A 12,128-nucleotide genomic window follows, 5' to 3' on the forward strand; every position below is an offset into this window, starting at 1 on the left:
AACATTTAACAAGATCATTAACTTAAAGGTTTCAAATCAACATTTACATGTAACGACTAACGATGACTTAACGACTCAGTTAAAATGTATATACATGTAGTGTTTTAATATGTATTCATACACTTTTGAAAGACTTCAAGACACTTATCAAAATACTACTTAACAAAAATGCTTACAATTACATCCTCGTTCAGTTTCATCAACAATTCTACTCGTATGCACCCGTATTCGTACTCGTACAATACACAGCTTTTAGATGTATGTACTATTGGTATATACACTCCAATGATCAGCTCTTAGCAGCCCATGTGAGTTACCTAACACATGTAGGAACTATCATTTGGCAACTAGCATGAAATATCTCATAAAATTACAAAAATATTAGTAATAATTCATGACTTATTTACATGAAAACAAAATTACATATCCTTTATATCTAATCCATATACCAACGACCAAAAACACCTACAGACACTTTCATTCTTCAATTTTCTTCATCTAATTGATCTCTCTCAAGTTCCATCTTCAAGTTCTAAGTGTTCTTCATAAATTTTACAAGTTCTAGTTTCATAAAATCAAGAATACTTCCAAGTTTACTAGCTCACTTCCAATCTTGTAAAGTGATCATCCCACCTCAATAAATCCTTGTTGTTTACAGTAAGATATCCTTCTAAATTAAGGTAATACTCATATACAAACTTTGATTCAATTCCTATAACTATAACTATCTTAATTCGAGTGATAATCTTACTTGAACTTCTTTTCGTGTCATGATTCTACTTCAAGAACTTTCAAGCCATCCAAGATCCTTTGAAGCTAGATCATTTCTTGTCACTTCCAGTTGGTTTACCTACTAAACTCGAGGTAGTAATAATGTTCATAACATCATTCGATTCATACATATAAAACTATCTTATTCGAAGATTTGAACATGTAATCACTAGAACATAGTTTAGTTAATTCTAAACTTGTTCGCAAACAAAAGTTAATCCTTCTAACTTGACATTTAAAATCAACTAAACACATGTTATATATCTATATGATATGCTAACTTAATGATTTAAAACCGAAAAACATGAAAAACACCGTAAAACCGGATATACGCCGTCGTAGTAACACCGCGGGCTGTTTTGGGTTAGTTAATTAAAAACTATGATAAACTTTTATTTAAAAGTTGTTCTTCTCGGAAAATGATTTTTCTTATGAACATGAAACTATATCCAAAAATCATGGTTAAACTCAAAGTGGAAGTATGTTTTCCAAAATGGTCATCTAGACGTCGTTCTTTCGACTGAAATGACTACCTTTACAAAAACGACTTGTAACCTATATTTCTGACTATAAACTTATATTTTTTATGTTTAAATTCATAAACTTAAGTTCAATATGAAACCATAGTAACTTGAAACACTCAAAATGGATTTAAAACGAATAAGTTATGGGTAAAACAAGATTGGATATTTTTGCTTGTTGTAGCTACGTGAAAATTGATAACAAATCTATATTAATCATATCCTAGCTAACTTATATTGTATTATACATGTATTCTAATATATTATGTAACCTTGAGATACCATAGACACATATGTAAATATTTTAACATATCATATCGACCCATGTATATATATTATTTGGAATAACCATAGACACTCTATATGCAGTAATGTTGGAGTTAGCTATACAGGGTTGAGGTTGATTCCAAATATATATATGCTTTGAGTTGTGATCTAGCCTGAGACATGTATACACTGGGTCGTGGATTGATTCAAGATAATATATCGATTTATTTCTGTACATCTAATTGTGGACAACTAGTTGTAGGTTACTAACGAGGACAGCTGACTTAATAAACTTAAAACATCAAAATGTATTAAAAATGTTGTAAATATATTTTGAACATACTTTGATATATATGTACATATTTGTTATAGGTTCGTGAATCGACCAGTGGCCAAGTCTTACTTCCCGACGAATTAAAAATCTGTGAATGTGAGTTATAGTCCCACTTTTAAAATCTAATATTTTAGGGATGAGAATACATGCAGCTTTATAAATGTTTTACAAAAATAGACACAAGTACATGAAACTACTTTCTATGGTTGAATGATCGAAGCCGAATATGCCCCTTTTGCTTGGTAGCCTAAGAATTAGGGAACATCACTAATTTTAAGAATTAGTGCACGCCTAATTGACGTGAATCCTAAAGATAGATCTATTGGGCCTAACAAACCCCATCCAAAGTACCGGATGCTTTAGTACTTCGAGTTTTATTATCATGTCCGAAGGATTTCCCGGAATGATAGGGGATAATCTTATATGCATCTTGTTAATGTCGGTTACCAGGTGTTCACCACATGAATGATTTTTATCTCTATGTATGGGATGTATATTGAAATATGAAATCTTGTGGTCTATTATTATGATTTGATAATATATAGGTTAAACCTATAACTCACCAAATTTTTTGTTGACGTTTTAAGCATGTTTATTCTCAAGTGATTATTAAGAGCTTCCGCTGTTGCATACTAAAATAAGGACAAGATTTGGAGTCCATGCTTGTATGATATTATGTAAAAACTGCATTCAAGAAACTTATTTTTGATGTAATATATTATTATTGTAAACCATTATGTAATGGTAGTGTGTAAACGGTATATTTTAGATTATCATTACTTGATAATCTACGTAATGCTTTTTAAACCTTTATCGATAAAATAAAGGTTATGATTGTTTTAAAAATGAATGCAGTCTTTGAAAAACGTCTCATATAGAGGTCAAAACCTCGCGACGAAATCAATTAATATGGAACGTTTATAATCAATATGAACAGGACATTTCAGGGTTATTAGATTTTGTACCATAATTAAGGTTTGGACAAAAGACCGACACTTGTGGACATTGGACTATTGACTATTAATAGATAGGGGGTATTGTCTAATCGAATTAGAACTCATTAGAATCTGTCGAACCTATCTTCAAATTAGTTAATCTAATAATTATTAAAATAATTATGTATGTTCTATTTAGTGATGTTTATACGACATCTTTTACGATCATTTAATTAATTATTCGGGTTGGGTAAATGATTATTCATTCTGATCAAGTAGGTAAATTAATATTCATATCTCATTAAAACAGGGGTGGATTACATACAAGGATAATTGGTGTAATTGTTAACAAAGTATTAAAACCTTGAATTACACGCAGTCGATAACCTGGTGTAATTATTAACAAAGTATTAAAACCTTGTTACAGTTCGAATCCCTAATTAGTTAGAATATTTGACTTCGGGAATAAGGTTAATTTGACGAGCATTTTATAATTATGACCGATGGACTATTATGGACAAAAACCATATAGGTATCAAATAAACCAGGACAAAGGACAATTAACCCGGGTAACAATTAATTAAAATCAACACGTCGAACATCATGATTACGGAAGTTTAAATAAGCATAATTCCTTTATTTTATATCTCATCGCACTTTTATTTATCGCACTTTAAATTATCGTACTTTTATTATTGTCATTTACTTTACGCTTTAAATTAAGTTTTATTTATTTTTCATATTTTACATTAGGTTTTAATTGTGATTTAAGACATAAAATCGACAAACCGGTCACTAAACGGTAAAAACCCCCTTTTTATAATAATAATAATAATATTATTTATATATATATATATATATATATATATATATATATATATTTATACAAATATAGTTTTAAAAATATAGCGTTAAACTTGGCTAGTTCCCTGTGGACGAACCGGACTTACTAAAAACTACACTACTGTACGATTAGGTACGCTGCCTATAAGTGTTGTAGCAAGGTTTAGGTATATCCACTCTATAAATAAATAAATAACTTGTGTAAAATTATATCGTATTTAATAGTATTTCGCAACAAAAATATAACTATTTCGTATACGCTGCTGCACACATCAGATAACATTGCCATCTTAATCAAACTTGCACTTCCAAACCCATTTGAGATCAATTACTTTAGCACCATGTGGCTTAGTAACTAGCTTCCAAATATCTAAACAATGAAATTGCTGAATTTCTTCTTGCATAGCCATGACCCAATCAACATGCTTCAAGGCTTCTTTTGTTGTCTTTGGCTCTATTCTAGAAATATGACATGAGTACTCGTAGTATGCAGCATCAGCTGTCATATGAGTATCAACTTGACCATCAAACTAAACTTGCCTTCTTGTTCTAACACATGCATTTGGATCTCTAATAATATTCTCTCTAGGATGATCTGCTGTAGTTCTGGGAACTGGATGTGCAGGAACAGGTATCTCATGATGTAGATTCGTATTATCACCAATATCTTCAGGATTATCAGAACTTTCACTTGACATATCAGATCCGCAGGTATCGTACACTGGATCAACGTCTTGATCTAAATCTTGAACTGGTTCATCGACAGTGGGTAATGGAGTTGGAGTTGGAGTAGGTGCATATACTTCTTGTTCATTCTGTAAATCAAACAACATTTGTAACTCAACTTCATTCTCCGTCTGATCTGGAGCAAGATTTAATGAGTCAATCAGCTCATCATAGTTATAAATCTAAGGATGACTCTTAGAAGCACTCTTCGTATGATTCCTTTGGACGTTAACTTCAGACCATTCTTCAACACATCTTGTTTCATTGTTGAAAGCTCGCTTGTTAGGAGAACTATACCCAAGAAATACTTCAGTAACCACTTTAGAATCAAACATACTTCCTGGTTTTCTTTTCAAGATGGTACACGATGCACGAAATTGTTCTAGATGCTTCAAAGATGGTTTTCTCCCATGCAATAACTCATAGCAAGTTTTACCTAGTCGTTTAACAGTCAGAACTTGATTCATAGTGTAATACGCATTAGCAAAAGCTTCACTCCAAAAATGAACAGGTAACGATGAATCTGCCAGCATTGTTCTAGCTGTCTCGATCAATACCCTATTCTTTCTTTCAGCAACACCATTCATCTGAGGAGCATATGCAGAACTGAACTGCATATTGATACCTTTTTCAATACAAAAACCTGCAAGATACTGATTCTTGAATTATGTACCGTTGTCGCAATGAATCTTTCTTACTTTTAGATTAAAACCTGTCTCTAATTGATTGATTAGCACTTTCAAATTCTCAAAAGTATCGGACTTCTCTTTCAAAAACATTACCCAAGAAAATCTTGAATAATCATCAGTTACAACCAGACAATACTTACTTCCATCAATGCTTTCAAAACGAATTGGACCGAAAAGATCCATGTGTAAAAATTCAAGTAGAGCAGAGATTGGATTATACTTCACCAGCTTATGAGCTTTCCTGCTCTACTTACCCTTCTTACACAGAACACATGTTCTTGGAATCTGAAAAGATCGAAGATCAACACCTTCTACAAGATTGTTGTGGACAAGGTGATTCATTTTCTGAAAACTTAAATGACCCATGCGTTTGTGCGATGTAATAGAATCTTGTTCAGTCGCTTTAGAAACAAAAGCTTGATGATGTTCAGCAGTTGAAGTAGCAACATTCATATCTAGCATGTATAAATCAGCTTGTCTAGGAGCCTTCATCAAAATCATTTCTGGAGGAATCACAAACTCTGGCTTCAAAATGTAGCCGAATTCGTCATCAAATGCTACCTTGAAATATTTTTCACAGATTTGTGAAACCGACAACAAATTGTTTGCAAGCTCTTGATAATAGTTCACTTTTTCGAAACTGACTTTCTCATTCTTCAATAAACCTTGAGCTGAAATGTGACCTCCTTTATCTCCAGCAAATGCAACATAACCTCCCTTAATTGGGTGTACATCCAAAAGAAGAGATAGCTGTCCAGTCATATGTCTCGAAGCACCAATATCCACAATCCAGGTGTTGTTTACAGGTACCCTGGTTCCCTGCATATCACATTAAGAATATTAATTGATAATGGGAACCCACGCCCGGACGGCAGTAGGTTGTCCATTAACACCCATAGCTTGAAACTCCATCCATTTCTCGTTTGAGTATGGTGGAATCTCATCATTTGAAACCATAAACTTAGACAGTTTAGAAGTAGTAATATTGCTCTTCTAGTTTTTCACATTTTGCTCATCTTCGGAGCGACTCATTTGTGGTCTGTTACGAGAAAAGTATTTTTGACGACTAGCTTTTTGTGAGGGTGATCGTGCCTTTGGTTCAAAGGGTTTTCTTGATTACGAACCCCTGTCACATTTTCCTCAAAACTTCTCTTTGGAATTTTACCTTTCACAGGTGACACAGATCTATTTAAAATCTTTCTCTTAGGATCTCTATAAACAACATTTGTCTTAAACCTCTTATCATGACGTTCATTACTTACTGGTGAGTTTGTTCTATGAGCATAAGATGATCTAAAGTTATCATGTGACAAATCAATCTTATATCTAGTGGAACGAACTCTTCTAGGACAATAAGCAGCAATGTGTCCAAAGACAGCACAATTAAAACATTGATGAAACTCTTTATGTCCTCTAAGTTCATATATGTTATTAGAGTTTGAAGATGAAGGATCTTGTTTTCTTACGAACACAGGAGAATCATTTGGTTTATCTTTTGAAACAGGCATAAGGGTAACAGGAGGAACAGGTCTGTCAGCAAATCTAGGATTTCTTAAGATTTTAACAGGACCTTTTGGTGTTCTAACCCTACTTGTCTTAGAGTTATCTCCTAAACCAGTTTTTCTATCTTCCTCATGATCTAGAGCACCTTCAGCAGTATCATCAGAAGTTGTATTCTTAGTTGAGCTACACTTTTTGTTCTTTTCAACGTAATCTTAGTAACTAGGAGGAATACAGTGTTCTGGTCGACCGTCAACTACATTTGCATTAACAAATGTGTTCTGAAAAGGAGGAGATGCAGACTTATATCCAATACCCTTGCCCTTGGTGTCATTAATTTCCACCATTAATGCATTCCACTGTGACGCACTTGCCCAACATTTCAGTTTAATTGAAATTGCTTCTAAATCAGCTTTAACGCATTCATTTTCTTTCTTTAGCTCATTAATTGTGTCAACACATTTAATTAAAGCTTGATTTATGTCAAAGTTATAACATTTAAGATCATGAAGTTGTTTTCTATAAATTTTGATCTGCTCTTTCAACTCATTTTCAACTTTAGTGGTCACATGATCTGCGTGCCATTTTTCTTTCATCTCTGCATAAGCCTTTGTTAAATTATCTATGGTTATTTTAGATTCAGCGCATTTAACACATTCATTATCATTAGATGGATCAGAAGATACCTGTTGAGCGTTATTTGATGAAGAAGTCTCAGCCATAAATGCAAATTAATCTGTCTTCTTCCCATCATCGAGCTCATCTTCTGATTCTGATGAATTTATAAGAAATTCTGATGTATCAGCATCTTTTCCCAAATGAATCAGTTCAAGTCTGTCCCAAATATCCGTAGCTTTTGTTAACCCAGTGACCTTCTCAAGATCATTTTTTGATAAGCACATCTTTAGTAAATCTACTGCTTTCTTGTTCAGTGCCTTAAAATCAGTTTGATCAAGTCCAGTATGATCAACTTTAACTTCAACTTCTGAATCTGAGATTTCATTTGAATCATTATCTTCTGAATTTACACTCTCAAGATATGAACCTTCACCCATGAGAACTAACATTTCCAACTCTTAGGCACTCATTCTACCCCATTTGTCTAGTTCCTTGTCAGAATCAACCAACGTTTCTTCACTTTGATTAGCTTCTAGACTGTCTTCAAACACTGAGGTATCACCATATCTATCCTTCCAACTGTTGTAGTAGTAGTCCTCTGACGATGTTGGTGGAATACTTCCAGATTCAGGTGTGCAAGGAACTGAATCACGTGCCTTCTTGAATTTGCCTTTAACCTGTTTCTGAATCTTCTCCTTTCGAATGGTTCGAGACAATTCTTCAGCTCTTTCTGCATGAGCAGTCAGCTTCTCAATTAAATTTCGATTAGTGACACACTTTACTTCAATTTCGGTGATCTTCGCCATGTTAGCTTTAGGTTGTTGATCATCTACATTCAATTTGATAGACCAATCATCATCATCTCCATGAATAACAACCAAAGCTTTGTTATGAGTCTCAGCTATTTCTGGTTCATTCACTTTATCAGTAATGTAAATCTCACGCTTAGTTGTTTGACTCTGAGAACTGTAGTTCTGATTCTTGAACATATTACGATTACCCTGCTTCTTCTGTTTTGTACACTGTCTTGAAAAAAGACCTAATTCTCCACAGTTTTAACAAGTAACAGTATTCATATCAAATCCCAGTTTTGTATCTTTGGTCAGACTGATCAGTTTTCCAGTTCGCTCTTCGTAATCTCTTGCTCTTCTTACAAGATTTTCCATACCCCACATAATATCCATCTTTTCAGCTTCATCTTTATCAAGGTGATGATAATCTTCAGTTGTTAGATGAATGTTACCCACACGACCATCAATATAACTATCGTAGGAATTAACAAGGCTTGATAGTAAGGCTATATCTTCGCTAATCTTTTCTTTCCCAGCTTTCCTTATGTTCTCGATCATAAGTGCAGATAGAACATCTGATGCAGTCGGTGTAGATGACTCTGTAGTATTGGAAGTAGGCCGTGATTGAGTATTAAGACCAAAGCTTCGTGTCCTGACCATCAGACCAAATCTTAAATCTCGACTTCCAAGTAGAATAATTATCCATATTCATTAACCTCGTACATTTCGTACCACTTCCGGATTCACTCTCAGCAAGGAGTAATCGTTGAGTTATATTCATAATACTCTGAACTAACGGTGCAGCTAACGCGTAATCGTTTGAATTAAACATCTTGAAATTTTTACCAAAAGGTAAACCGTGCGGTTCAGGATATCAACCGTACGAGTGACAATCTCCCACGTACGTGTCACAAACTCAAGCATACGTGTCACTACTTAATCGTACGTGTCACAACTTAAACAAAAGAACCAATCACAAAGTCTCAGATGTGCGAGTAAGGATCAACCGTATGATTACTCGTACGTGTCACAGTCAACCGTATGATAACTCGTGTGATCAGACTGTAGTCACTTAACCTAACAAGGTTATGCTAAACCGTGCGTGTGAGTTCACGAGTGATGTCAACCGCTCTGTCAACCGCGCGAGTGAGCAAATTTCACGGCCCCACTCGTGTGGGTTGCTGTTCAACCTAATTCACTCAAAAACCCTAGAAATTGATGTTAAACCTCAATTTCTTCATCTACAAGCTGGATTAGCACTAAAATAACATAAACACACTCTCTAATCACAATTACACACGTAAAAATGATTCCTTTTTTTTTTTATCAAAATCACTCTAAACTCAAAAACCCAAAATAACAAACTCTTTAATCACCAAAAATCACTAGATGATGTTGAAATCACAACCAATGCTCTGATACCAGTGATGAAACATGACTAGGAACTTTGAAATCAACAGGTTTAATTCACACAAAGGTAGAATTAGTGAATCAAACCATTCTAGTGAATATTGTGCTTTTTGGGATTAATTTAGTCAAACCACAACAATGAATGTGTGATTAGATTAACACCTAGAGCTATTATTCACCTCTTGAGTGATTTGGGTTGAGAGAGAATTGGACAAGGCTACCAGATCTGAGTGATGTGTGTGTAATGAGAGGCTTAACCTAAAATGAAGAACATAACACTTAAATACCCCTGCTGTTGAGTCAACCGTGCGAGTCAGCCGTCACTCGTACGAGTGGGCTGCCTCAGCCGTACGGGTGATCACTCACTCGTGTATGTATACTCAGATTAGATTTGTGACTCAGCTCAGCTCAACCATGCGTATGATCTTGTCAGCCGTACGAGTGAGCCTTCACTCGTACGTCTGGCTGAGTCTAAGATAGTTAAACTTCCATATCGTGTTCCTGCAGTACCTATAACCACATATCAACATAGATAGGATAATAACGATCGATCATGGAAGCCCATAAACTGAAGTACTGTTCACAAACGTAAGGTAGATGTCTAGGGATTTACAGAAAATGCATCAACAACCTCGAATCGAGAGACGAGAATGTTCAAGTGTTCTTGAGCTATATTCTCCTTAGTCTCCAATTTCTTCACATGCGCCAAAATAGCATTTCGCCCTTTTCTCATGACCTTATGTGCCTTCATGCAACTAATAAGGTTCAGCTTTGGGCTACTTCTCTCCCCGTAAACTATTAATGGCTCACCATTCTTGCGAGGTATACGAATAATCTTCTCACTATAAATAACTTTTGCTTTCATCCTTGAAAGCCAGTCTATTCCAACTATTACATCAAAACTACCTAACTTGATGAGTATTAGGTTAATCCTAAAGTCCATTCCAACTAATTCATCAAGCTTCTCAATTTGATAGGTGTTAGGTTAATCTTAAGGTTCATTCCCACCAAATGTTATTATACTACCGTGAAAATTTTATCAATCTTCTCAAATAACATCTGCTTGTGCGTAGGTAACTAATCCTTTCCAACTACTACTTTAAAACTTCCAAGCTTTGTTGACATGAGGTCATCTCCAAATGACCCACCTGTTAATTTTAAGGTACTACCTTAAATTATCCCTCTATCTCTGCCAGCTTACCATTAGCTTATCCTATAGAATACTTAACTCTCATGGTTGTTAATGGCTTATTAGTCATAACACTAGAGTTCTTAGATATAATATTTCTATCGCTCTAGTAGTAAACAACTTCGAGATAATAAAACGTTGTGATGAAATGTACCCTAACAAAAATTAGGATCCATGCGAGTCTCCATAGCTGATATAACGATTGCTCTACCGCAAGTAAGTCCAAAGTTTTTCCTATTTGAGAACTTTTTCCTTAAGTGTCCAGGGTGTCTATATCTATAACAAATTTTCGGGTTATCAATTTTGTAATCAAGGCCCTCCTTGTACAGTATCTGGGCTACGTGGTTATTCTTTCCCTACCTATAACAGACTATAATGCGTATACTCAAGTGGTTCCTACCAAAATCTTCTTTGAATCACTTCATATTCCTTATGTAGTAACATTGGAACTTCTGCATGATTTACTTCAATATAGTCACACTGGCCTGGCGTCATTATATTGTACTAAATCGTACGTTCATTCTAATATCACTCCATATGGTCAATGTAACGTGATCACTTCAAGTTCTACTCAACTTCATCTAACGGTACTTTATCTATGCTATCAAAAAACAAAATCTACATAGTTAATCTCACGGTTTCTCGATGTGGGTGCGTAGGTTCCGTAGGTCATGCATCAATGCCTAAATGTCCCGACCCGAAATTTCTTCAAAATGTTCGGGTTCAGGAAATGGCGTTAGGTTCCTTTCTAGAAATTCAATCTGGGTCTCGTGTCGAGTTGTACATGTAACAAGTAGTGATACGATATGTCTTGAGGCGACTCCCAAGTCTTTGGGTATGGCTGAGCATCAGTAGAAGACACTCCGACCTTGTAAAAGGAGATGCCTTCCTGACTTCTCCAATGCCTAAGAGTGTTGGGGACCTAAGTCCAGAAGTGTCGTTAGATCGTCGAGTAGTGATGAAGAATGGAAGAGATAAGTGACGGTCATGAAAGCGTACGAGATACGGGTCAACTTTCGGAAACTGAAAAACCTTCTAATGTTCATACGTTGTATGTGCCTAATTAGGGTGAGCTCGGGGGTAGGGCGAGGTGCGGTTACTCCGACAAGTCCTCACATATCTCCTCCTCCGAGGATCAACTTTAGTGGGCGTGTAATCCGAGGGGTACTCTTCCTAGATTGCGTGAAGTAATGTTTCCATCTCTGGAATGGTGGAACGGTAGTAACAGGTGGATTACATCACTAGTTCTTAGGGTTAGACGAGTGGGAAAAGGGTTCAGAAAAACATCTGAACTAGGAAAGATAAATTTTCCAAGTTGGTACAGTGAATAGCAGACATGTAGCAAAAAACAGCAGCCTAGATCATCTACAGCAGTACCTAGCATTGCAATAACGGTATCCTACAGCAGTATCATGCAATCGAAAGCAGATAGTAGCATGCAGTAGCGAGAATAAGCAATAGCATACAGCAAGATCATATAGCAGTAAAAGTAAGCAGTAGCATGCAGCAGTTCCGCAGAAACAAGTAAATGAGC

This window comes from Rutidosis leptorrhynchoides, chromosome 9 (genome assembly GCF_046630445.1).
Source record: "Rutidosis leptorrhynchoides isolate AG116_Rl617_1_P2 chromosome 9, CSIRO_AGI_Rlap_v1, whole genome shotgun sequence".
In the NCBI taxonomy this organism is placed as follows: domain Eukaryota; kingdom Viridiplantae; phylum Streptophyta; class Magnoliopsida; order Asterales; family Asteraceae; genus Rutidosis; species Rutidosis leptorrhynchoides.